Below are 26337 nucleotides of genomic sequence, written 5' to 3' on the forward strand. Positions count from 1 at the left end.
CCGTCCCTGACGCGCAGACTCAAACAGAGCTTGACTACGTAGATGTGACGTGAACAACCCGTCTGTCTTCTACTGCTGTGGCATGAGAAATCTGAATCATTCCCTTCCGAAACATGCAGAGGCGGAGAGTGTGAATAGGAGCTGTCCATGAGCTAGAAGGAGACAATTTTGCTGGTATTCTGATTAATTATTTTGTAATTTTGCCTCCACGTTTCACTGATTCCGTGCGAGCTTCTACTCATGTCCATACGGTAATCTCTCTACTGTGCGACAGAGAGTCGCGTGGGTATGACGCAATCGTTAGCCTACTTTCACTAAAACTGCTTCTACGGGGCCATAACATAAGCTACAAGGTAATGGAGCTATTTATACATTGCCGTGTTTCTTTAGATATAAATAAAGGACAAATGGGGTCTTCAAACGCCTCAGATGTAAAGTTATTCGCTGTCAAAGTGACGCCAAAATGAATGGGAGTCAATTAGAATGCTAACGCAAGTGAAGTTCTGCTACAAGATGTCAGCTCCTGCGAGGCTTCAACTTCCGGTCGATGGATTACCCCCTTGGTCCAAACGGCGGCAGCGCACTGAGCGCAGAGCGAGGTCACTGCTAGAGCAGACGTGATTACTCTGATCGTCTCGCTCACCAGATCCAGTGAGACGCGCTTGAGTTCAGCGAAGAACACAAATGTCAAGTTTAAAGGCAGATGAAACACCGCTGACAAAAAGGAGAAACACTGCGTGCAACGGTCCCGTCAGAATCTGAATTGATTCTGAATCCATTTAGCCTACCATGCTATAAATCTACACCTCCAGCATCCATCCAATGACGGTCACCTCCAATGACGCAAAGACATGCTTGAATCTCCTGTGGAAATGCACCAGTACCACTGGAAATAAAACCATTATTACAAGCTTACCGCTTTGAAACGAGCTAAGGCAATCAGATATTTTTGAACACTGGTAGCCTACTGTAAGGTTAGCCTAGTAATATTAACTGCACCATGAAATGTGGGATATACATATTGAATTGTATAATATTATTAATGTAGATGAATGTATTAAATGACTAATGGAATATAAGTACAGTATTTAATAATGTATTTAACTGTTAGGCTACTGTTTTTCATACAAATACCACAGAAACCATAAAAAGTTACATTTTGCCATGATAGTGAGGTGCTAAGTTATAGGCTATACCTGGTTTTATCTGTGGTTATCATGACCTAATGCATGATACTGGATGGCAAATGGTTCATTTTAATAAAACTCAAACAGTCAGAATATTACATTTTACCAAATTCAAATATGGTCGTTAAATTTAACATTAGCTTAGTATTAGCTTGAGTTAGGATGCAGATTTACTGTCAACTCACTGTCAAATATGCATTTTGAGACAAAACATGTCATTTTAATATTGCAGCCTTAACTGTAAACTGTGCTGAAGAAATATTTTTCTATTCAGATATTTATTTCAAGGAAAAATGTTTGAATATTCTACCTCATATTTGTGAAATGTTCTCTTGTTTGGCCTAGTCTTTGTCATGATATGTTCTGACAATAAATAAAGAGTAGTTTAAAACCACAATTAACACTCTGGTTTATACAACTTTCACTTAGGAGCAAAAATCTGCCTTTAAACTTGAAAGAAATAAAGATTTGACATTTATCGTGATAATTATCGGTATCGACTGATATAAAAAAAATATTGTGATCATTTTTTTTGGCCATATCGCCCAGCCCTACCAATCGTGTTGTAACTATCCCGGTTAGAGCAGTTGACCTCTGATCTTAGTGGCAGGCTGCACGGCAGCTTTCTGTCTCTTTAGGAAGTGACTTTTTACCGTCAGAGCCAATGTTTAGTGTATTTTTCATAGACTGGGCCCATAAACTTTGGTGTTATGGGAAGCAATGCGGCATTTGTAAGCGTTCACTGCATGCAATGTTAACTGCGGTCATAAACGTCTGAGAAAAATATACACAGGGATTTTGAGCCGTGTACAGGACGAAGCTGTGTTGTGTGGGCAAAAGGTCTCTGACCTCAAGGCCAAGTGTTCCTTCCAAAAACATGCACACTTAGACTGACTAATGCCGCTGTAGATTTTACAGAAAATGACCCTCGTTTTACAGTGGTGGGAAGTTTTGTGTCTCCCACACGTCCGGAGCAGAGTGACACATGTTTGAAGATATCCTTTACTTTTCCTCACCACTGGAATGTGTTTTTTTTGCTACCATTTGATTACGTTATGTTCTTTCATCCTTGTTTCCCCCTGTCCCCTGACTGTAGTAAAGTTGATATAATTATTCAGGCATTCCCAAACCCCTTCCCATGGGATTTCAAAATCCCTTTCACTATAAATGATTTAAGAGAAGTAAAATAAATCAGTTTTGAATTTAAACTCAATTAAAACAGTAGGGTTATTTGTTGTAAATTGTGCCATTTAGGTCTGTTTTAGAGAATGAAAGAATTATTGACAGCACAATAAGCTACATCATGCATCACTTTAATTTCTACAACTGTCTTTTTAGCCCCCAACCATAACTTTTATTGTACTCTATGAATCTTTGAGCTCCCTGTTTTTATTTACTTGGTGAAATAGGTAATAGAAAACGTACTGTAAGATACGTAAAAAAATCGGTAAAACATTTAGTAATTTGTTAGTATACATGCTGAATAAACATTGGTAATATGGCAATGATGTTCAATTTGTTTACTTTCGCTTTTTGTGCATTAGTGCATTATGAACTAATAATGAACATTTCTTACAATATTTATCTTATACAATATTATAAATCTATATTTGTTAATTTATGAATATGCTATAGTTCATGCAATAGTTTTATTTAACAAGAATGTATTGCATTGCTCAAAAGTGACAGTTAAGCCATTTATAATGTTGCAAAAGATTTATATTTCAAATAACTGCTGTCCTTTTGAACTTTTCAATGAAAAGTGACTTTTTTCCCTTCAAAAATGTGAATGAACTGAGATAGAGTTTTTACAAGTGGATTAAAGTAAATGTAAAGATGTTTTATTTTTATGATTTGTTAAAGTAACATCAGTTTTACAGAACTATAATGTTGTCACACTTAGCTAATGCACTGAACATCTTTATTTTCAGTAAAGGTTATTTTTTCAAAATCATATGTTTAAAGTATTTCGGGTACGTTTTGAACTGATTAAACTTGGCTTGTTGCTTTCCTGATTTGGTCATGAGAAATAAGAAAGTATCACACCGTTACAGGAAACAGCCGTTGCACTTCCAGGAGTTTGCGTGCTTTAGCTTTCAACCTCCGTTAACCTCGAATCTGTCAAACGTGTATAATTTTTGACAGACAATAACACATTTCTCAGCTCATTTGAGAATGGACGTGCTTGGGTGGTCAGGGACCTCTGTGGATTACACACACACGCACACTGTGTCACTGTAGCCTACAATACATTGGACTGAAGACTGACCGCAGGCTGCATGAAACCACTGACCGGGTTGAGTATCCGCCCTCAGTTCCTAACCAGTCCAAACCAGAAGTTGGGCCCAACAGCAGCCGGGCCGGTGCTTCTTAGTAATTCTGACAGGCACTAACTCAACCCAGTTAGACGAAATCACTTACGCTGATGGCTGGTCATATTTCTCTTTCTCTCTGTTTGGATTAACTTTTAATTGTCTCAGTGCAACTTTGTATATGAAGGATAATTTGAATGGCTTAATCCACACAGATGTTTTGGACTGTTTTGTCATGATGACTACTTTTATGGCCATCATTTCCACTGCAGTAAAAGAGTCCTAGTGTCTTCATAAAAGCTTTACCTGGTCAGTGGAGGACAGAACACGGGTAGAATGAGTAAGCCACAATCATTGCTGCTTTTTGTAATTAGCGTGTTTATGGATGATATAATATAATATGCTGTAGAGCCTGTTAACATGCCAGACTGAGTCATTTGAAGAACTAAATATTTAGTAAATAGTTCCATCTTCTGACATTTTAGAGTGTGCTTGATTCTTTCAATGTGCCGGTGATATGAAATGAAATGGTGGATGCAGGCTATAGGATCAGAAAAAAAAAACATTTTATAATTACTGTGACAAACTTCAAACTAATATGGTGTTATTATTGTCTTAGTCTAATTAATAGATGTAGATACCCTCCATGTAACAAACTTATGTTCAAGTGACTAGTAGTGCATAAGTAAACACTCATGACTCTGATGAGGAGACCAGTATGCCGACCTCACACCCTTGCAAGGAAGTTTTACAGTCCTGTTAAAAATGACTAAGGGGAAGAAAGAGATGGAATAGAAGAAAAGAGTGGTGGGGGTGAAAGAGTCAAGGCTTTCAGTGGCCTTCTGGGACTCACTTTCTGCCAGTGAGCTGCCTCAGGAGTGGTGTTTTAACAAATGGCCTTGAGCGTTACCACAATTTTACACTACTAGGCCAGAGATGTGTCAGTAATCAAATTTGCAAAACCACTGCAAGTTAGAATGTTGCTACATGCTGTGTCAAGTTACAGGTATGCACACAAAGTTAATATTGAAGTATAGGGTTATTTGGGTATAGCACAAATAACACGCACAGACAGACCACAACACAAAAAACTGCATGAAACAAGCTTGCTTGTATCCCTCAATTTGGCTACACAGACTACACTGTACATACTGATGGTATTATTAGCATGTTTACACCCCTACTAAGGAAAATTAAATGTGTAATGTTTTCAGGGAACTGCTGCCTTAATAATATAATAAAGAAGTGTCCAAATTCTCTGCATGGTTCTCTCCAGATTACAATACTCGGTTTCCTCTTTGCTTCGCCACATATTTCCCGGATCACAGCCCTCAACCGCAGTGAATGTCCAATACCCTGGTGATGGCCATTACCCTTGAGTTCGCGTTGCATGGGCCACTAAAGCCTCTTGAATATATGCTTTGGACAGTAAGGTGTGTTTGACTTCAAACCCACGGCCACGTCATCTTTCTTCTGTTAGACAGAAGCCCGGCAGATATGAGATCTGATTCAGACTGATATGAGAGAAAATATTGAGCCTGGAGCTTGACCAGTCTGCATGAGATGAGGGTCTCCAAGAAAATGATGTCCAAAAACTCAAGCTTCTGTAACAAGCTCCAAAGAATTCTCCTTGGCCTCATGAGCTCAATATCATACAAAACCTTTCTGTTCATAGAAGGACGGTGCTCCCAATGTTTCGTCCATCAACTGCTGATAGATGACCAAACACGAACTGTTAATTTTACTTTTTGTTTTTAAACTGTTAATTTCAGGCTTTTTTTTTTTTTTACTCCCTAATATTGGCATCGGCCCCCAAAAATCCATGTTGGTCGGGCTCTAAATATTATAACAATCATATATAATATATTAGTAATTTATTCAAAGTAGGGATGTCCCGATCAAGTTTTTTTGTGTCCCTGATCCAAGTCATTGAATATTGAATATCTGCCGACACTGAGTCCTGATCCGATATTTTGTTGTGCACACTTCAGGTACATTTATATTTTTAAAATCAATCCAATGTATACAGTATAGAGCTGTTGTACAGAATTTATCAGGGGCAGGAGCTCAAATGGAAAAAAAGGGCAAAAATATTTAACCCCAACATTTAGAATTCAATTCAAGTTAAAATCAATTTTCCATCCAGTTTAGTTACACAAATCTAACATAAAAGTTAACATTTTATTTAAACTTCACCATGTTCAGTTGACGTGAATGAATAAAATAATTGATAATTGAATGATGACCTGTGTGTAATTCAATTCAAGTTTATTTTTGTATAGCGCTTTGCTTTACAGAAAAGTACAAAAATACATTTAGTTAATCATGTAATATTTAGGGCATAACATATCGCCATGATTTAAGATTTAAGATTGTTTATTAAATAAACTTTACTAATTTCAAATAAATTGTTGTCACTTGCTTGAAACATTCAGTCTGACAAGTACAGCACTTTACAAATCAATGCAACTGTTTTATGAATCCTCCCAAACTGTACTTTCTGTGGTTATTATTTGTTTCACTTTTTAGTTTTAGACCTGTGTGCCAAGTAACAAGGATCTAAATTTCAACACCAAACATTTTCACATTTTCAAGGTAAACATTTTGTTATATCACTGCATAGTACAGTAATTGATTTGTGCTTTCATCTGATCTGGAATTTGAAACACGAATGTAATTGGTACCCATAAATATTTGTAGATTAAATAAACAATCAGAACACTTGGAGAAAAGAAAAAAAAATGTACAAAAAATTGAATTATTTTTCTTTAACAGGTGTTAATCTTTTTAACAAATAAGATGTTTTCCCTTTTCAACATTTAGGCCATAACTAAGTGTCCTACTCTCTGCTTCAGCTGCCTGACCAAGCTATCCGTGGAGTATGCTGCATACCTAAAGAAGATCTCCCCCAATAATGTCCGATGTTAGTTTTGGTGGTGGAATAGGTAATTACACTGTTGCTGAACTCTGTGTCCGCTCTCTGAAGCTGAATTTCAGCAGAACACAGGAACTAAAAAAACCTGAGGCCAATAACTGTTCTTGACTTGAGTCAATAGCATTAGAGCTAACATCTCTCGCGTCAAGAGCAGGAATGGTGCATTAGGTGCAGTCTCTTGCATGCTGGAGTTAGTGTCATCAGAAAAATTCCTTTCAGGGCATCCCTGTCTTAAAAGTTGAAAAAGTTTTCAATCTCCATTCAGTAGTTGGAAACATCTAGGCAAGAAGTGAATGTTCTATTCACCAAAACATTTTCATTTTAAGTGCCTGAGCCATTGGGGAATGCTTGCTGCCATCCAAATTCATCAGTACCTTTTTAAAGAATTCAAATGTGAATTTGACACTCTGAGGGTAGCTTAAGTTGAGAGTGTAGATCAGTCCGAATAGCATTACCAATCCAAAGGAAACACTCTTTAAATACTGTAGCAGCATGCACACCCTCCATCACATCCTCTGGCTCGTCCTCAGCACCAGCACCTTCTTTACGGATCACAAAAGAGTGGTCTCAGAAATTGCTTCTTCAGGATTGCAGTCCAAAGCCAACACAAAAAAACAAACATTAAATTTTTAAATAATTAACACCTTGTTAAGTATCATTGAAATATTGGTAACATACAGGATGGCAATATGTTTAGGTCATTACAAAACGTACATATACAAACCTCAATTTCTTTGACGCGTGTTGTAGTGTCCATTGAGCTACAGACACTTTTTATGACTTTTTATGATACATTTTGTCTCGTTTGATGTACATGTTTTATCACACTGAAAATTATGACGATATAAAAAACACTGATTATAGTATATTTTATATATACAATATTTGTAATTAGTTAAAAATGCAGTTTACCACACCTTGCCTGCAATTGCCATAATGTGTGATATCCTCTGTCCAGAAGCACCACCTTTGCTGCCGAAAACCTTGTGTACATTAACAGCTCTGTCCAGCTACGCCAAGAACTTTGACAGAAGTGAGACAGTTGTTATCCACATGAATTCTGCATTTAAAAAAGGGAAATAAAGATGGGCATGAAATATAGGCATACTGTGGAGGAATTTATAGTACTTTACAACTTGTGTAGCCTAAATATCAATAACACTTACTTAATTTACTGTGAACAGTGCTGGCCACCAGGTTTGTAAATTGAGACACCAATTGTCCTAAATTTGTAAGGACAATTAATGTATGCACAAGGATGCCTGAACCTCGCCCCAAAATGTCCATGTTTAAGCTTAGAATGTTTCAATAACTCTTACCTATTGGATAATTATGTGGCACACACTTTTACACACACACTGCCAAACCCCTTCAGGCAAACAATCAGGTGCTGTCTCTCAGGCGCTGGTGTTTTTAGCGTCACCCTTCAAAACAAAAGTCCCACTTCCAACACACCGGCCAACCAGAAAACGTATCGGTCGATGCCGATATTTTAAAAATGGCAAATATAGGCTGATGTATCAGTCGACCACTAATCATTATCTTTTAACCTTTTATGGTTAGAAATAGCGAGGCAGTGATGCTCTCATTGACAAATGCGGAACAATTAGTGCATGCGTTCATGACATCAAGACTAGATTATTGGAATGCTCTATACTGTGTGTTTGCCCTGCACACTTAATAAACAAACTACAGCTAGTACAAAACCCAGCAGCTCGAGTTCTTACCAGAACAAGGAATTAGGACGATATTAGCCCGGTTCTGTCAACACTGCATTGGCTGCCTATTAAACATCATATCAATTTTAAAATATTGATTACTTACAAAGCACTAAAATGGTTTAACTCTGCAGTACTTGAGCGAGCTCTTAACGCATTGTAGTCCTTCATGTCTATTGCGATCTAAAAAATCCGGCCAGTTAATAATACCTAGAATATCAAAATCGACTGCTGGCGGTACTGTAGATCCTTTTCCTTTTTAGCCATGTTCAGTTGGGGATATTCAAATTAATTAACCAATCAGTAATACCTTTGGATCAGCTCTACCAAACGTGGATGTTTTTCCACTAAGAAATTAACATTGTTATTATGTTTTGATTGATACTGTGAAGCTGCTTTGATGCGATCTATATTGTGAAAAGCGCTATATAAATATACTTGATTTGACTTGACTAAGAAAGCATGAGGCTTGCAGTTGCAGAAAGCCAATCTGTCAGTCAAATCCGAAGCAAGATGCAACGGCAACATATTATCCAACGATGTCTCAGATAGTAAATGACTTTCACGTGATTTATTACAAAAGTGCGCATCACATATGCCAAACATAACATTGTAAAGAAGCATGCAAAATTGAATGGAGATCGGGTCATAGGTGGCGCTATAACTGTCAAAAAGCTTTGCAAACTATATATTTCCTATGGTAAATTGCCTGTATTGGCTTTAATTATTCTTTCATTTTAGCTTTAAATATTCTGGTTCCTGCTAGATGTGAGTATGGATGTTACTTGAGGTTGAGCAGTAGCTCTCTCCATAGCGTCATTTGTTATCCATTATACTGGGCCAGCAACAGCAGAGCCAAGGCAATGATGATGATTTCAGAGGAGGGGATCTATTAGTAATAGTTTTACAGATCTTTCTGCTTTGAGCTGTGTAAATGGTCAATGCACTTTCTTCAAAAATAAAGTAAGCTACAGAAAAAGATGCCGCAAGTAATTCACTGGTAATGGAAAAGCTTAATTTGAACTGTTGAACTGTTAAATGCAAGAAGTTTAGGTCTGACTTCAGAAATCTGTGCCATAAACTGTTATATTTGGCACTGCCAATGCGCATAACATAAAATACTTCTCAAAGAGTCTTTGTTTCTGCTTTTATGCCATGGAGTACAGATTGTCATTCTGAAGTCTTTTGAGCTTCAGTATGTTTGATTCTTTTATGAGTCAACTTGTCATGTTTCACTTGAAGCTTTTACCTAAAATGTTGTAGGATTTTGACTGGTGCAATTTACTTTTTCTGTGAAGTTAATAACAGAAAACAGTGAAAAGAGTTGAAAGAATATGTGGACCTTTAAGATATCTGAATACGTACAGTATATGCAATGGTAGTGCATTTCTCAACATTGTTTCCAAAAAGCCGTCAGAAATTATTAGTGAGCTGAGGCAAGTTTCCAAAGGCTTCCCCCGACTCTGTGACACCCTGCAGAGAGCCTGTCTGAAGTTGAGGAAAAGAGTGAGCTCTTTCCCAACCCAAAGACATAAACAATGAATCTCCACAATCACTATTTTGAAACTGTGAAGTAGCTACAGTAGGAGATCACTTTGGAAATCTGGCCTTCATAACTAATTTAAACCTAGATTTTTTTTTTCTTTACAAATTTAAAACTAAGATTTAGGTTCAAAATGCAAAATGATAAAAATTAAATTTTTCTGCTCTATTTTTAAGTCACTAATCAAATAAACACATTTATGATCTCATGAACTCCTTTGTGCAGACAGCAAGGAGACATACTGAGTGACCTCATAGTGATTAGTGAAAGAGGCAACATAAAAGCATTTTCACTAGTGTCTTTTGGATCCCTTTGTATATTTCTTAGAACATTCACTGTATATTTCTTAGTACGTTCCTCCATTTCTTTCACACAGATCTGGAATAGTCTGTGGAAATAGGAAGGGGAAGGATTCATAAGTAAGAAGTCTGAGTCCTCAAGATCTAAGATGAATAGTGTTTATTGTAGCTTGGCACACCCCGTCCCTCTCAGTCAACAACGTCTTTGTGCTTTTACAAAATATGTGTGTCCCATGGATTGTTGCAAGCTGGAAATGTGATATTACTCAATTATTTTCTCTTATGCTCCCTTTACTCTCTCTCTCTCTCTCTGTCTGTGTCTCTCTATTCTTTCACCCGCTGCCCTCTCCACTTGTAATTATATGTTAAAATAAACACTAAGCCAAGAGGCCACATCACTCGACGGCAAAACGAACGACAAAGACATTCCCTCATTGAGTCAAAACAATGTGGTGAAAAGCTCTAAAGAATTTGTTGCTTTTTGGAGAGGGTTTGTTCAGAAAATAAGTGCATTTATGCATCAGTATTTAACACGATGATTCACATGAAGCATGTTCTAAGTGTGTGTATGATTAAATTGCAGTAGTTAATGATGATTACAGCAGAATAATGTGTACATTGGGAACATTTTACAGTGAAAGCTGTCCGTGTAACTTTGCTCTACTGACCCTGAAATGACCTGTGATGTCATTCTACTCCTCAACAGACAGATGAAGATGGATAGAAAACTGACCGTCTGTTATATAACGCTGTTCAAGCCACAGCTTTGGATTTTAGCTTACTTTCCCTTTGATGGTTTCCACCACAGCAAACACCTCAAACTACGTCACAGTTCAATTTTGTCCACTCGTCTTGCCTTGATCGTCATCACTCCCAAACCATCTTGGTGTTGGTTAGTAGGATATTTCCATCCAGTGTGATACCAATCCAGAACCAATTTAAGTTTCTGGGTCAAGCATTCCGGCTGTTTTCTTGCCGTTTATCCTGAATGCAAACTAACCATAAACATGACAGAATCCTCTGGACCTATCTTGGAAGATTGCGCTCACCATCAAATTACCAGTCACCAAAGTTTTGTTTACCGTCGTTTGAGTGGCTGTGTGGGTTTGTCGTATTAAGGTCTCCACATTGCATCAGAGACTGTCTTTCTGTGGAATTGAGGGAAGGCCCCTGTTCTCTTTCCAGAAGTGGTTACATGCGCTTGGCAGCCCATGAACCCAGTAGCTAAAAGCACATGCTAGATTTTATGTCCTTGACTTTAAAAAACAAAACCCATATTGATTAACTTGACTGCATCAAATTACACTGTGGCTGCTAGTGCTGTGTAATTATAACATTAATCTCCTTATTTACCTCTAGTTCTTCTGTCTCTCATTCTGTCTTGTCTCTCACACTTTCCATCTCAGTCTAATATTTTATGTAAGCCTGATTATGTTAATGCCTTAAAGACTTGTTCTTAATGAATCATTAATCTCTGGTAAAGGGTTTAGAAGAGCTTTTGGACTACATTTGTGTACTTAACATCAGTGAGGTCGGTGTTCAAATTAAACGGTTCGGATGTGTTGAATTTTAATTCCTTATGTTACATTTAGATTCTGATTTTAATTTGTGCAGCCTATAGATTCTCCATCTTTTCATTATTTCACCCTCTCTCTTACTTACCTCACAGACACATACTGAGGTTTCATAAACTTGGACCAAAGTTTATTTAAATTGACTAGTGTGTATCAAACCCTCTTTTTGCCAAGTCTCCAGGACAAGGAAACAAATAGACAGTCAGACAGCCACTGAGTTTAAAGAAATAAAACCGATTCTGAACACTACACCCTACTAATTATTATGTATTCTCCATGGTAACATGAACATGACCATGTTCTTTATAATCTCTTCACTGAAATGCATTGGTAAATAAATATATAATGGCTACAAGTACAACACATTTAAATTATCAGACTGCCTCGTTTTCCCAGTAGCCAAATTCGGTTTTCTACCACATTCTTTTGATGGATTGGCTGAAGCCACTCTTTCCAGTTCAAATGCCATGGAAAATCTCTTTAGCTCTGAGAGGGGAATAATACGCAGGGAATAAGTAGGGGAAGACATCAGTGAGAGTAAAATGACCTATATGAAAACAGAGGTTGTCCTTTTTTTACCAGGAGGTTGTCCTTTAGCTGTTTGGTTCTTCTTTGAAGTGGTAAAATTCGGCAGAATTCCACCAGTGGCATAAGGACTTCCGTGGGCCTGCGTGCCCGACATGGAGGTGCTCCACAGGGGAAAGCCTCTGCCATCGCTCTGGCTCTGGTGCCCTGGGCAGCCGCCCCAGTGGTTTGTGGTAGAGTGCCATGGCAGTGAAACCGCGGCGAGTGCTCCTGCTGCCACATAGTTTCTGGTCAAACTGAAACATTACAGCCCAGAGAACGCTGCCCGTCTCTGCCAGACAGCCTGCATGAGATCAGCACTGAAAACATGCGATCATGAACCCCGCTGCACAAAGCGTTTATGAATGCGCAATACCATTGAACACAGCATGTGGTGCTTTTGTGGTTTTTTAATGTTTGTCAAAGCCAAATTAGCATATTATTTATTAGGGCTGTCATTGCATGATGTCAACGACAAAAACAAAAATCAAGTTGTATGATGAACAATTAAATAAAACATAATATATCGACTTTTATTTTTATGTATTTTCAATGATTTAATCTACCACAGTAATGTATTTAATGTATCTAACCCTGAATACACTGAATATGCCACATCTGTGAGGAGGATGGATGATCTTGGCAAAGGAGAAGTGCTCACTAAAACAGATTTAGACAGATTTGTGAACAATATTTGAGAGAAATAGACCTTTTGTGTACATAGAAATGGTCTTAGATCTTTGAGTTCAGCTCATGAAAAATAGGGGCAAAAACCAAAGTATTGCGTTTACAATTTTGTTCAGTGTAGTTATCAGTATCCCAGAAACGTTCAATGTGTTGGACCTTCTTGACTTGCATGACCCCCTTCCCCACCACCCCCCACCCCCAATTGAAAGTGACTGTGATAGTGATGGCTCAGATAGGGAGTACCAGGGAGAAACGGCCCATTTGCCAGGTAGACTGTATTGAATGACGATGCAGCAGTGAATTATCTGGAGGATTGGGCAGATGTTCATGAGAACCAATTGGTGTGACCCACAAAATGACCACAAACAACCCTTTCTATAACGTACGGCCCATCTTCAGTGCACTGAAAGAGTGCACACACATCTCACTGAAACTGGCCTAGGACAGGGCTTAAGTGTAGATATGGTCTAGCCCGTACGGGTCTAGCCGAACAAGCAGAAGTTCCTCCAGGCTGTAATTTTGTACATGACAACCTTTTCACCTCACTAAGCCTTCTTCACAAAATGACAAAACGAGATATTGGATGTCTTGGAATGAATTGTATCAATAGGTCTAATTGAAGAATTTGAATGAATTCTGACTGTTATTTCCCACCAGTCACTATTGTGACTGAGTAAAAAACCTAATATTTCACTAACTTAACTAACATAAAATAAAAAAAAAAGGCTTAATGTTTGAGTGTTAGGGAGGTCTAAGGAGTAAAATGCATGTACTGAAGTTGCAAGAAAAAAATTGGGGTTAAATGGGCTAAAGACTGATTTTGCATATCAACGGATCAATGTTTTTGAGGAAAAAAGAAGGATTTTGCTCATATCAAATAGGCCTCAATTAGATTTTTACTAAAACATAGTTGTGAAAACAAAAACAATATTATATATAGAATTGTATTTATATAATTCAAAAGCAAAAACGATTTAGGATGATTATTAAAGCGTTATTATTGTGTTGTGCCATTCAAAAAGCATTGTATTTCAATATATATTTTCTTTGCTCTAGATATGACTTTTTTGTTGTTACAAGGATGTGTATATGGGAATAGCTGAACGTCAGTGTTAATTTTGTCAAACATTTTATGCATATTTCATCTCATCCTCTCTAGGACCTTTAACAAATTGGATGACAAAAGAGTTTTAAAGGCGTTCCTCTCAGATTTAGAAAAAAAACAACACCATACGATAAAATACTGCGGCTAACAGATTTAGGAGATGCAGAGAGTTCAGTCCATGTTTGTTGCTTGAGGTTACCATGACAGCCATCCTCCTTGAATTCATCTCGAGTCAAAAGAAAGTAGCCTTTTCTCTAAATCCTTTCTTATGTAATATTTTTGCCAGATTCGGATCAAAATCGTGTGTGGCTGTGATTTACCTTGACCTAGTGGAGACTGGAGACCAGGCCTGTACTCTTTGCTGCGTACTGCCGTGTTACTCAAGGCTGTTGACTCTTTCTCCTCTTGGTTCCAAAAAAATCTTGACACCGTTGAATGAGGCCTTGTTATAGCTAATGCTTAATTTTATTCATACTTAACCTATTTATGTAACCTTTCTCCAACCAAGCTGTCCCCCGAGATGAAAGATCATGTTTGAAGGAAAGACTTTGCAGCGCTTGGCAATCCTAATCTGGCAACGAAGGCAATAACATATTACATAAGGAGCCACCATTACTGTTGTGGGCTGGTGTAATTGATGTAATTGATGTTTTTGACCTGAAGTGACTTGCATTTTCAAACAGTTTAACTAGCAAATACATTACGGCCCGTGTTTCAGCACAATTTAATATTCAGAAATAAACTTGCTAATCTTAGTCCTTCACAGACTGCAAATAATTCAGTATAATAGACCACCGAATAGCATATATCTAATGTGCTGATTGCCTTACAACACTAGAGGTCTGTAGCAATAAATTAAGCTTGAACAGCAACACACTTTGTATAGAGAACCACAAGTGGCCCTTTTATTCAATTCCATTGAGTCACCATTACCAGTAACCAATACAACAACACAGCAAAACAAACTAGGAGTATGTTGTAAATCGCAGCCATCACAGAAAAGACAAAAAAAAAAAAAAAAGTGAAAGTTTTTCTTCCTCCAAACACAAGGGTTAACATAAAGGCAGGCCTGGAATATAGATTTAATTTTAATTTTCATATGCTTTCCATCTCTCTTGCACAGCCATGTACAAAACAAATAAACCCAAAACCATTGATCTTATCGTAAAATTATTTCACCACACATGAACACACAGTGATGTGAATGCACATCATTTTTCAAAAGATGGTCTCTAGTATGTTTTTATAAAGGCCTGAAACCAGAACACAATGTGCTGTCACGCTCCATACCTATATTTGCATTGATGAATATCATAAATGTCTGTGTACTATATCCAGCAGCCGGGTACATCCAGTTGGGTCTGTCCATTGGGTTTTCATGGCAATGCGTAATTTGATATGATGAATTAAGTCTATCAGATGGATGATCTGTCTTGGCTTTTCATGGCAGAATACCTTGATCAACTGAATAAACATTTTTCGTATTGTACTGTATAATGCCTAAATTTTGCATTTAAAATGTTTAGTTTTAATTTTATTGTTTATTTTTATATATATTATAGATTTTTTTAATAATACAGCATTTTATTTAGAATTGGTCATTTGTTAGCCATTTCCTGAAAATAACAATTGGCTTGTTGGTGGGATTGGCCAGAATTTCAATATCAGTGCATCCCCTAGAAACATTTATTTCTATTTCTTTAGCACATCCTAAAAAAAACCAGACAATGCCATAGTATGTGCTGTTATAAGCACATAGATCATTTGTCCACTGATGTCACAGGATAAGCCTGTGACTAGACATGGACTGAACACAAACACCATCCATCAATCATAGCTGTATAAAATAAATGTTTCATGAGTTATTTCTTTGTTTTATTGTTTATGGGTGTATTTATGCTGTGATGTGAATCTGCAGATATGAGTTGTTGTATTTATTATTGTTATAATTTATATGAAACTCATTTACCTTTTCAAGTGGTATATCCTGGGGGAGGGAGTAGTCCGGCCTATAAAATGGCTCCAGAAATTCAGTTCTAGAGGGAAAATGCTCAGTCCGTTGTGTGTGTGTGTGCACAAACAGTTTAGATTCTGTCTTGTGAATGTAGTTTATTTGACCATGAGTTTGGTGCACTTGCCTTGTTGCATTTAAGTTAAGTTTCTCAATTATTGGGTGACTGTCATTGTGTGGCAAATAAAAAGCACTCTTGAACCAGACCAATGGCTTCCTCTGTCACTTGGGCCTCCACCTGCTACTGCTATCTGAACAGCCAATATATTTTATAAACTGCGTGCGACTAAGTTTAAATAAAACATTCGTGGTCACACAATGAACACCAGCAGATCCAAGCACACTACAACAGAGAAGCAGTAAGAGGCTCGAGTACAAATAGCTCTCCAGTTGTTGACTGCATCATAATCACGTTCAACATTATGCATTTCCATTTACCCAGCCAGAGAAAATATCATAGCTACACTTTATTTGTCTTGCATGATTGGTTTTCCTAAGCATCTAGGGTTTTTTCTTAAAGAAGTATGATGTTTTCATGCTCTAGATCTAATTTTCTCCACGTCAGGTTAAGCCTTGACATACAATCATAATTCAAATATGTCTTATGTGTGTGTGTATATATGCGTGTCTCTGTCTGTGTACACTGTAAGTAAATGGAACTGGGATTTTTGAACAAAGGGGACATTCAGATGGTGCCATGGACGATCGCTGCCGGGGATGTTAAGCCACCGGCGCTGGAAAAAGTATGCGATCCAGAGCACAAAAGTAGGGGTGTGGGATCTTGCGGTGTGTGTGCTGCACTCTGATAAAAAGGGAGAGAAAAACCCATACAGTTCCTAATGTTTCTCAGGCGCAGAAGCTCACTTGCACTGCCAGTTTTGTTTTGTCATGCAAGTCTGACAATGTTGAGAGATTGTGCTTTACTGTGACACTCTAGAAAATAATTCATTAAGCAATGTTACTGTTTAATCACCATTTTATATTAATGCACTGCTTTCATTGAAGCGCACACACACATCTCTCACTCGCACACAGAGATCGGAGATCGTGCTGCGCATTCGCGTAATCTAAAAAAATGAAGCCTACCCGGAAGTGTGAAACACTGAAATGCAATGAAAATCCGCTAGAGGGAGGTCCCAAAAGGGAGCAAATATCCATATACCCCATGTTAAAATGTCCGTTTTCACAGCATAAATTTATGTTTTTACAGGTTGGTCCCATGGACTTTTATTGTATTTTTCGATCCGAGTGTCTGACAACTGTGAGGGGGGTGAATTTTTTTCTAACTCGTCATATTGAGATATAAAATGTATGACAGATAAGGGTGTGGTTAACTTTGATTGACAGCGTGATTGACAGCTTATGGTGCTGCCTATACTCCCCATAAACGGCCTCAAAACCGTTCTTCAGGAAGTCTATGGGTCACGTGACGTCACAGGTGGTTTGTCCATATTTTTCACAGTCTATGGGTTCATCCCTTACATCGGCGAAAGGTGATCTAAGCGATTGCCTGTTTCAGGAGTGATGGAGCCGCTGAGGAGTTTGCTAACTGATGACAGCTTCATGTAGATGGATCTGACGGGTGACGGAAATCTTTAACTCTTGCCACTTACACTCAGGTAGCCTACACTTTGTTTATTTTATTTGTTATTATAGAGCGAAACAGCCATTTTGCGTTTCACTTGGCCTCAATGCACACAAGCAATGTTTCAGGCCTGCAACAGGGTGTGTGTGCGCATGTTGTGGGCCCAAAATATGTTGGGTTTTTTTTCAATTGATGAATGATATAATGGTTAAATTCTCTCTGATTCATTGAGTATATTATTACAGGGTTACAGTTTGTATTTCTGATTGAAACTGAAGTTTATTTCTGTACTTCTGTACTTATTACATTGGTTTATTGGTTTACACTAAGTAAAGACAAATTTGTACTTTGTGTAAAATAAGTAAAGGTTAATTTAAAGAGTGATTCATTGGAAATCCCTTTTTTGATAGACGTTTAATAGGTTAACCCTTTAAGTGTCTGTTGTTGTGCACAGAAGAGTCAAACACTGTATTTGAAAATACTAGTTTATTCAGAACTTAAGCTGATTGAACAGATTTTATTTATATTTAATTTTATTCATTTTTGATAATTCCTTCTGTTTATTTTCTTTTAAATAAATTCATTGTATAGTTCAGTTAAATAGTGTGTGGTCACTTTAATGGAACAAATAGGTAGCTGTAATTGGTTAAAGGCGGTTTTGCAGAGAACTTAGTTGCACTTTGTAAGAAGTGGGGTTGAACCAATTGTCTCAGGGTTCAAGCGTCCAATAGTCCAAAGGGTAGATAGACCTTGGACAGTAGAGGGCGTTACAGTTATAATGTTATAATCAAATAAATGTGCTGATGACAAATCTGTGCGAGCAGGGTGTGTGGAGGTATGGAAATACATATAACAGGCAGATAGGACATCGTATCGGACCGAATGCAATGATTGGACGAACAATTTTTGAGATTCTTGAGATTTCCACAGACGATGTATGTGTTTTAATATTGAGACCACTTCTATTATTAACTGCCCTTCTATTATTAAATCAGGATGTAAATAGAGTTTTGACCAGAATAACAGTGTTAATGAGGGGGAAAAAACTGCCTACTCTCCCTTTAAAAAGTCTTTCATTGGTAGAATTGTTTCTATTGTTAATTTCAATATTAAATGATCTCATCTTTTGGCAATGGAATTTGATTTAATTTTTTTGTCTGCAAATATTTTATTCCTCAAAAAAGGAATCAGAGCTGTAATTGTAATCATTACATTCCTTATCATTCCCATTCATGTTTATTAGTGTTGTTCGATTATTTGTCGTATGAGGTGTGGTGTGTGAGCACATGGTAAGAGACAAAGTACCCGAGTCTGAAGTCTGAACAGCATCTATAGCAGATTTCTGCTGTGTACACCCATATAACCGCATATTTCCCTTCACTAGCCAGGTGTCGCTGAACCCTTAGGCTATGTAGCAATGGGGTATTCAGAAGCAGGGGCCCAATGCCTGAATAGGCATCCCACACTGATCCCCCTCTGGTGGACTACAGGGGCCAACGGAAGTACCGCACTCTGTGTCTCCACACTGTACACCCCCTCCAGACCCCCAAACTATGTCCACATTGGATACTAGGTTCCCTCAGGGCATGAGGGGCAATTAAGCTCGGGACAGACGCCTTTTCTTGGGCTAACAAACACCCTGGTACCCACAAAAACCATCCCCCGCAGTGTATGGTATTTATTTGACTCCTCACACACATACACGCATATGTAGACACATTCTTGACTAAGTACATTCTCATACCTTAGCCCACATTCAGCCCTGCCTCTCACACCTGGAACCAATGTGTGAACGACCAAATGAAGAAAGGTATGAACGAATTAATGAACAAGCACATGTACAGAGAGCTAATGAGTTACTTTATTCAGCTTTATTAATACACATATGTGCTCACACATACATCATTAGAGCCACCACTCTATTGTGCCTGGTTATTAGACCTTTATCTGAACAGTTAAAATCAATATCGAAGATTAATTCACATTAACCATCACTTTTCCAAATGTTTTATCCCAAGCGTTGGTAAAGAACTGATATCAGTTAGTGTACATCTTGTGTGTATACTTGTTTGTATGAATGTCTACAGATACAGAGGATTTTTGTGTGCAGGAACATTAGGCATCTTTTTTATTGACCTCTTTTATGGGTGAGCATAAAATTCTTGTTTTGTAAAAACATTAAAGTTGTTTAATTTTCATGTTGAGTCACTACAAATAATACCACCCTCCTAAACGTCTACTCCGTAGCTTTGACTGAACTTATCTTGTAAACATATAAACCAGAAGGTTACTCTAAGTCACACCAGACCACATGTGGATGTGTTTCTTTTTTATTTGCAAAAATGTTTAATATGCTAAAATCTGCGCTGCTGTCTTGTATCTGTCTAGAATGTTTGCACTACTTCTCACCGTCAATCTAGCTGAGGCTCTTTATATCCTACAGCATAGTTTCAAATCAGGTACAGTTGAGCTTCTGTTTATCTTCGCTAATCAATGTTTATGTGAATAAAAGCCTAAATTAAATCTATTCATCATAAACATGATCTCTTCTCTTCAGAAAAGTTTTACTTAATTGATCAATTTATACAGTATTTATTAGTTTTACACTCTCTTTATGAACTTTAAGGTGTCAGAGTGGTAGTTGCATAGTTGTCAACAGAAGGACTGAAATCACTCAGATCACATTAATGTTTTTTAAATTAAGTGTCAAAGTAGGTAGTTGTGTGGACTCAATGGAAGGACAGAAATATTTTAGATTTCATTAAAAATATCGGTAACACTTTAGAATACTGTATCTTACTTACTGCAGAATTAATAAGGAATTATTGACGAACTAATAGGTAATTCTTCATTAACTACTTCTTCACTACTGTTAACTACTAAGGAAGATGTGTTAACTAATCAGTATGTAATATAATTTTATGATTGTGTTAAGTATCAGTTAGTTAATCAATAACTAATGAATTCTGTCATACCTCCTGAAGAACTACTATTAATTATCCACTAATTAAGGTTCAAGAAAAATAACTAAGAAGTAACTACTGAACAGTCATACAAAACTAACCTCAGATTATTTGTATATTTTATATACAGTACTGTGTGTGTCTGTTTTCCTCAGCATAGAATGCCACTGAGTAAATTCATGTATTTGAGGCAACGACTGAGGGAAACTGAAAATATAGAGAACTTATTAGTAATTAATAAATAAGTATCAAATAATTCTGCAGGAATTACTTGGAAGCTGGAACAGTATTCTAAAGTGAAAATATAGGGAACCCATTAGTAATTAATAAAGAATTATCAAATAATTATCTAGGAATTAGGCTACTTATAATCTGAAACAGTCTTCTAAAGTGAAAATATAAGGAACTTATTAGTAATTAATAATTAACTTTTAAATAGTTCTTCAGGAATTACTTAGAACCTGGAACAGTATTTTAACCCCTTCAGACCTGAATTATGTTTCAAGTTTCTGAAAAATATAAAAGTACATTTTCCCAGCTCATGAGGCTTCTATAAATGAAAACAAATGAAAAAAAAATTTTTATATGATGGCTTTCATTGTGATTTTTTTTGTCCATTCCAATGGACATCAGGTCAAAACAGGTGTACTTCCGAAAAATGTACCAACATAAAATAAATTAATAAACATAAAATTTGTTGGTCTATACTTTAAGCTTTTTCTCAAGGTCAAAAAAATTCCAGCAGTATACCATTTCAACTATAATTTTGAGGTTTTTGTTTTACAGATTGCACATTGTTTGTAACAAACGAAATATCTTCGAATCAATCAATCTGGTCATTTTCTGTGTGCATCTTTCTTTTTTTAGATCAAAAACTTGAACATTATAACATTACAACTTTAATCGTAAGGTTTTTCCTTTATATATTGCACATTTGTTTATTCATAACAAAATAAACCTAGGAATCAATCAATGCATTCATGTTAGAGTCATTTCCGGTGTGCATCCTGTGTTTTCTTGTATTTTTACAGTACTGGCAGGACGGTTGCCAGCAAGTCACTGTATTTCGATTTCCAGTACCTAGTGTAATTCACTTTACAGTGCACAAGATCAGTAATGCAAACTAAAAAATAGTACTTTACTGTATTTTTACTGTATTTCGTAATTTCGCAATTTGATTACTGCTGTAATCAATTATACGGCATTGTACTGTAATATATATTGATACATTACTGCTAAATATTATTGTAATTTTCTAAATAGTTACTAATAATGATAATTTTATATTATAATAATATCATATAGTTATTTGGAAAATATATAGGAAAACAAAATACTATTGAAGTTAATGGCCACTGTCAGCTGTTTCGTTACCGACATTCTTTATAATACCTATTTTGTGTTCAGCAGAATAAAAACGGTATATGAAACTCATACAGGTTGGGAACAACATGAGAGTGAGTAAGTGATGACAAATATAATTTGTGGGTGAACTATACCTTTAAAGGAATAGTTCACCCAAAAATTTTAATTGCCCCATGATTTAACCTGGCCTCTCACCCTGGCCTCTAGCCATCCTAGGTGTATATTACATTCTCTCAGATGAAAACAATCAGAGTTATATTAAACAATGTTCTGACCCTTCCAAGCTTTATATTGGCTGTAAATGGTTGTTTTTGTTTTGAAAGTCCATAAAAGTGCATCTATCCATGATACAAGTGCATCTAGCCTTCATAAAAGTTCATCTATCCATGATAAAAGTAGATCTATGCATCATAAACGTGCATCTATCTATAAAAATATATATATTAATATAAAATATTAAAAATATTAATATTTAAGTTGTGCTTTAGATTTAAGTCAAATCCATACGTTCTTTTGGCCAGAAGTTATTTTACTATATAAAGTTTTAAATATGGATATTTTTCTTACATCTTCATCTTCCTCATTACTCCACATAAAGTCAACATCTGAGATATTTTCATCAGCAATATGTTCAAGCACTTCAGAACTGAATATTCTGCACATGAAAAAAATTCAAAAATGTATCGGTACACTGATATTATTATTTTTTTATAAAAGAAATTTCAATCAGCATTACTGAAAATGTGACTTCAGTAACAGGCTTTCAAACCTACTGTCCATTCTAATGGACAGACACATTTAAAAAAATCCTGATTTAAAATGTGCAATTCTAAAGTCGATTTTTAACTTTAATTAATAAGTTCAATCTTTCTATTTTACATACAAACCATGAAATACTGGAAAAAATATATACAAAATGTAAATATAACTTAGAAAATGTTGCTTGCTTCTGTGTTTGGAGTGAAGTGCTGACATGCTTCTCTTCAATGTAGTGTTTTTTATATATAATTACCACATGCAGAGCTTTTCTGGCATTTGATTGGATGACAAACGTCCAATCTCATGGACTGCAGGCTTTAAACTAGGTGAAATGCTCCAGAAGTTAAAAAAAAGGGGGCTGACATGTGATGTCCATTGTAATGGACACAGGGTCTGAATGGGCTAAAGTGAAAATACAGGGAACCCATTAGTAATTAATAAATAATTATCATATTAATTATCTAGGAATTAGGCTACTTATAACCTGAAACAGTCTTCTAAAGTAAAAATATAAGGAACTTATTAGTAATTAATAAATAATTATTAGATAGTCCTTCAGGAATTACTTAGAACCTGGAACAGTATTCTAAAGTGACAATATAGGGAACCCATTAGTAATTAATAAAGAATTACCACATACTTCTGACTCAAATCAAACTTACTGTAAATAAAAAAATATTAGCCTATATATATATTAACGTAATCATCTAAACCTTTGTAAAATACACGACAGTTACTTGCGACAAAGGCGAAGAGAAGTGAAAAAGGCAACAGTGGCAAGGAACCAAAACTCCATCAGGTGACACAATGGAGAAAAAAACCTTGGGAGAACCCAGGCTCAGTGTACGTGGCTACCGCCATATTGCCGGAACTTGAATGGTGCAAAAGAAGTTTAAAATGTATAAGAACTAAGTATAATAATAAGGTGTTATATACATGAGATGTTTTTGCTTATTTGCAGATCATAGCCTATAGGTAAATGTCTGCACTTATTTTTCTTATTAGTGCTGAAGAATGACAAACTGACTACTGTGTATGAGTGTTAATTAGTAATTACTTCATAGTTATATTTCTTGAACCTTAATTAATAGATAATTAATAGTAGTTCTTCGGGAGGTATGACAGAATTCATTAGCTATTGATTAACTAACTGATACTTAACACAATCATAAAATTATATTACATACTGATCAGTTAACACATCTTCCTTAGTAGTTAACAGTAGTGACTTAAGTGTTAATAAAGAATTACCTATTAGTTATTCATTAATTCCTTATTAGTTATGCAGTAAGTAAGATACAGTATTCTAAAGTGTTACCAAAATATCTTAATTTGAAGTTTTGAAGTCTTAAGTTTTGAAGATGAATGAAAGTCTGACGGCTTTGGAACGACACGAGGGTGAAATGATGACAGAATGATCATTTCTACAAGGAAGACTCGGAAGGCAGGATGATATCAAAATAGCATTTATTAATTAATTGCCCAGAAAATGAAAACAACAATATTGGAGGGTAAAGTTCTTTGGCGTAGTCTCTAGTTCACATTTGGAGGCTAGCGGACTCTGCATATCCTGCCTGAAGATGGAGGCAGGGGCGCAGCTGACCCCCATGGAGGTATGGACAGGGACCATCCTGGTGGTGGTGGGGAGGATGGAGGTGAATGTTTGCGTCATCATCTGCGAACTCTAACGTGTAAGTAATGATCTTTTATGCTCCAAGTATTATATAGTGATTGGATTGACCAGAAAGTAATGACGTAACATTTGAGTCTTCCTGGCAGAACTTTACACTAGAACTTTCATTTTGGGGTGAACTAACCCTTTCAAGAAATATCTTTTTTTTTATTGAAAATATATTTTGTTATTGCAACCTTACACTTTTTGTATATTTTGAACTATGTTTATGCATTTTTGTGTCTTTGTTACTTCAGAAAGAAATTGCTAGAACAGCAGTAATCTGGAAATGAACATAGACTTAAACACTGTTGCTTTCTTTGATGTATTTTAAATATGACATTACATTTTTGCACAGACCATACATATAAACTGCCATATGTAAATCATGTCTGTGAAAAAATGTAATGTCATCTGTTGCTATATACTGTAGTTCTAGTGCGGTTGTATTTTAGTGCCGTTCTCTGGTATGTTATATTACTTAGCTAGCTTGTCCAGTGGCCACCCCATAAACTTTACAGCTTAGATGTAATCAAACTGAATGTTTTAATTGACTTTCATTAGCCTTTACAAGGCGCCACACTTTTTTTCAACACACATACACCTCTAAAACAGTACAAATTGCACCCAGTAAAGCATGGATATAAACATAAACCTCAATTTAACCACTGAATGGATCTGCTCAAGTATGATAAATGAGTGGGACTGCCATTAAAGTAAGCCTGTAAATAGTTTAAAAAGCAGAAAAAGCTATTGTTTAGAAATGTACTGAGACCCAGTGTTGTACAGCAGATGAGACCATTATTTCACTTTTTTAAAATGTTTGTAGAGTACCTACTTGCTCTTAATTTTAACATAAAAAGGTATAAATTAAGAATATGCCTTTTGAAATCAATACAATGCACGCTTTCTATGTGGTTTTCCACAAAACGAACTTCAGTAAATCCTTCTAAAGGCGAGCTCTCATTCATATTCACTGTTCTCAAAAGACACCTTCTCTCCACAGTGCTTTATTTCCTGCAATTCACCTTTGTTCCACCTCAATACCATGAGATGGCGCTAATGCTGTCTTTTGTGCTTCTGTCATGTCCATTGTTTTCACAAATCTAGATGTAATTCCTCAATCTTGTACATTGCTTGCCTTTTGTCCCTCACATTATCATCAACTTGTTTGTGGCACTGAAGAGAAAGTTTAATGTGGTGTCATTCATCTTGATCCATTTATGGTTTTCAGATAACTGAAATTGCATTAATAAATGAAAATAAAAGAAGGTAAACATCAGACTTGAATCATTTGTTTGGGCAAAATGTAACGGCATGGTTCGAAAGACTGATTTATGGAAGAAATGAGTGGAAGAAGCAGGGTCAGAGGTCACTGTGTCTCCTGTGCACATCTCTCTCTTTCATTCACAGGGTTTAAGTGGTTGTATTATCCTCTAAGCTCTTGCTACCGTGTTCTTCCTTTCCCTCCCATTGCCCTTTAAAGAGTAACCAGAGCCAGCGAGAGGACAGCGGGCATGCGGAGACAAACACTCTAGCCCAAAAAAGTGAAAGAGAGAGAAAGACGCTGAATGGAAGTGGAGGCCAACAGCAAATGGGGCTGTTTTAGAAAGTGGGGTAGTTAGCAGATAAAAACTGTCTCCAGACTGTAAAAAGATCCTTCCTCTTCTTCTTTTCTCCCCCTTCTTTTGCCCTCCCTCTTTTTCTACAAAAGAAGCACCGGTTTATCTTTGTGCCCTTAATTGGGCTCGGAGACAGAGAGCTACTCAAGGCCGCTGAGACCCCAGACGCCTTTCTACTGTTCATTCATCTCTCCTGTCTTTCTTTCTGTCTATCTCTCTGACCCTCTTGCTTTTGAGCCCTCACTTTCTTTTCTCTCCCTCTCCCCTGACTCTACGCCCTGTATCTCTCTCCTGTCTTCTATCTGTCCCTCAACTTTCCCTTTGTACGGCTCTATCGGATTCTCGGTGGTGACTTTCCTTTTACTTTTCCCTCACATTAGAGAAAGACACGCACACACATACACGTATCAGAAGGACAAGAGATGGAGATGTGGAG

General features: G+C 36.6%; 1 pseudogene; it reads right to left on the minus strand.

The window, feature by feature from the left end:
* Positions 1-6736: 6736 nt before the first annotated feature.
* LOC148998474 (uncharacterized) lies at positions 6737-12375 on the minus strand (annotated as a pseudogene).
* Positions 12376-26337: the final 13962 nt, after the last annotated feature.

This window comes from Pimephales promelas, chromosome 1, assembly GCF_988280905.1.
Source record: "Pimephales promelas chromosome 1, fPimPro1.hap1.1, whole genome shotgun sequence".
NCBI classification, from domain to species: Eukaryota; Metazoa; Chordata; class Actinopteri; order Cypriniformes; family Leuciscidae; genus Pimephales; species Pimephales promelas.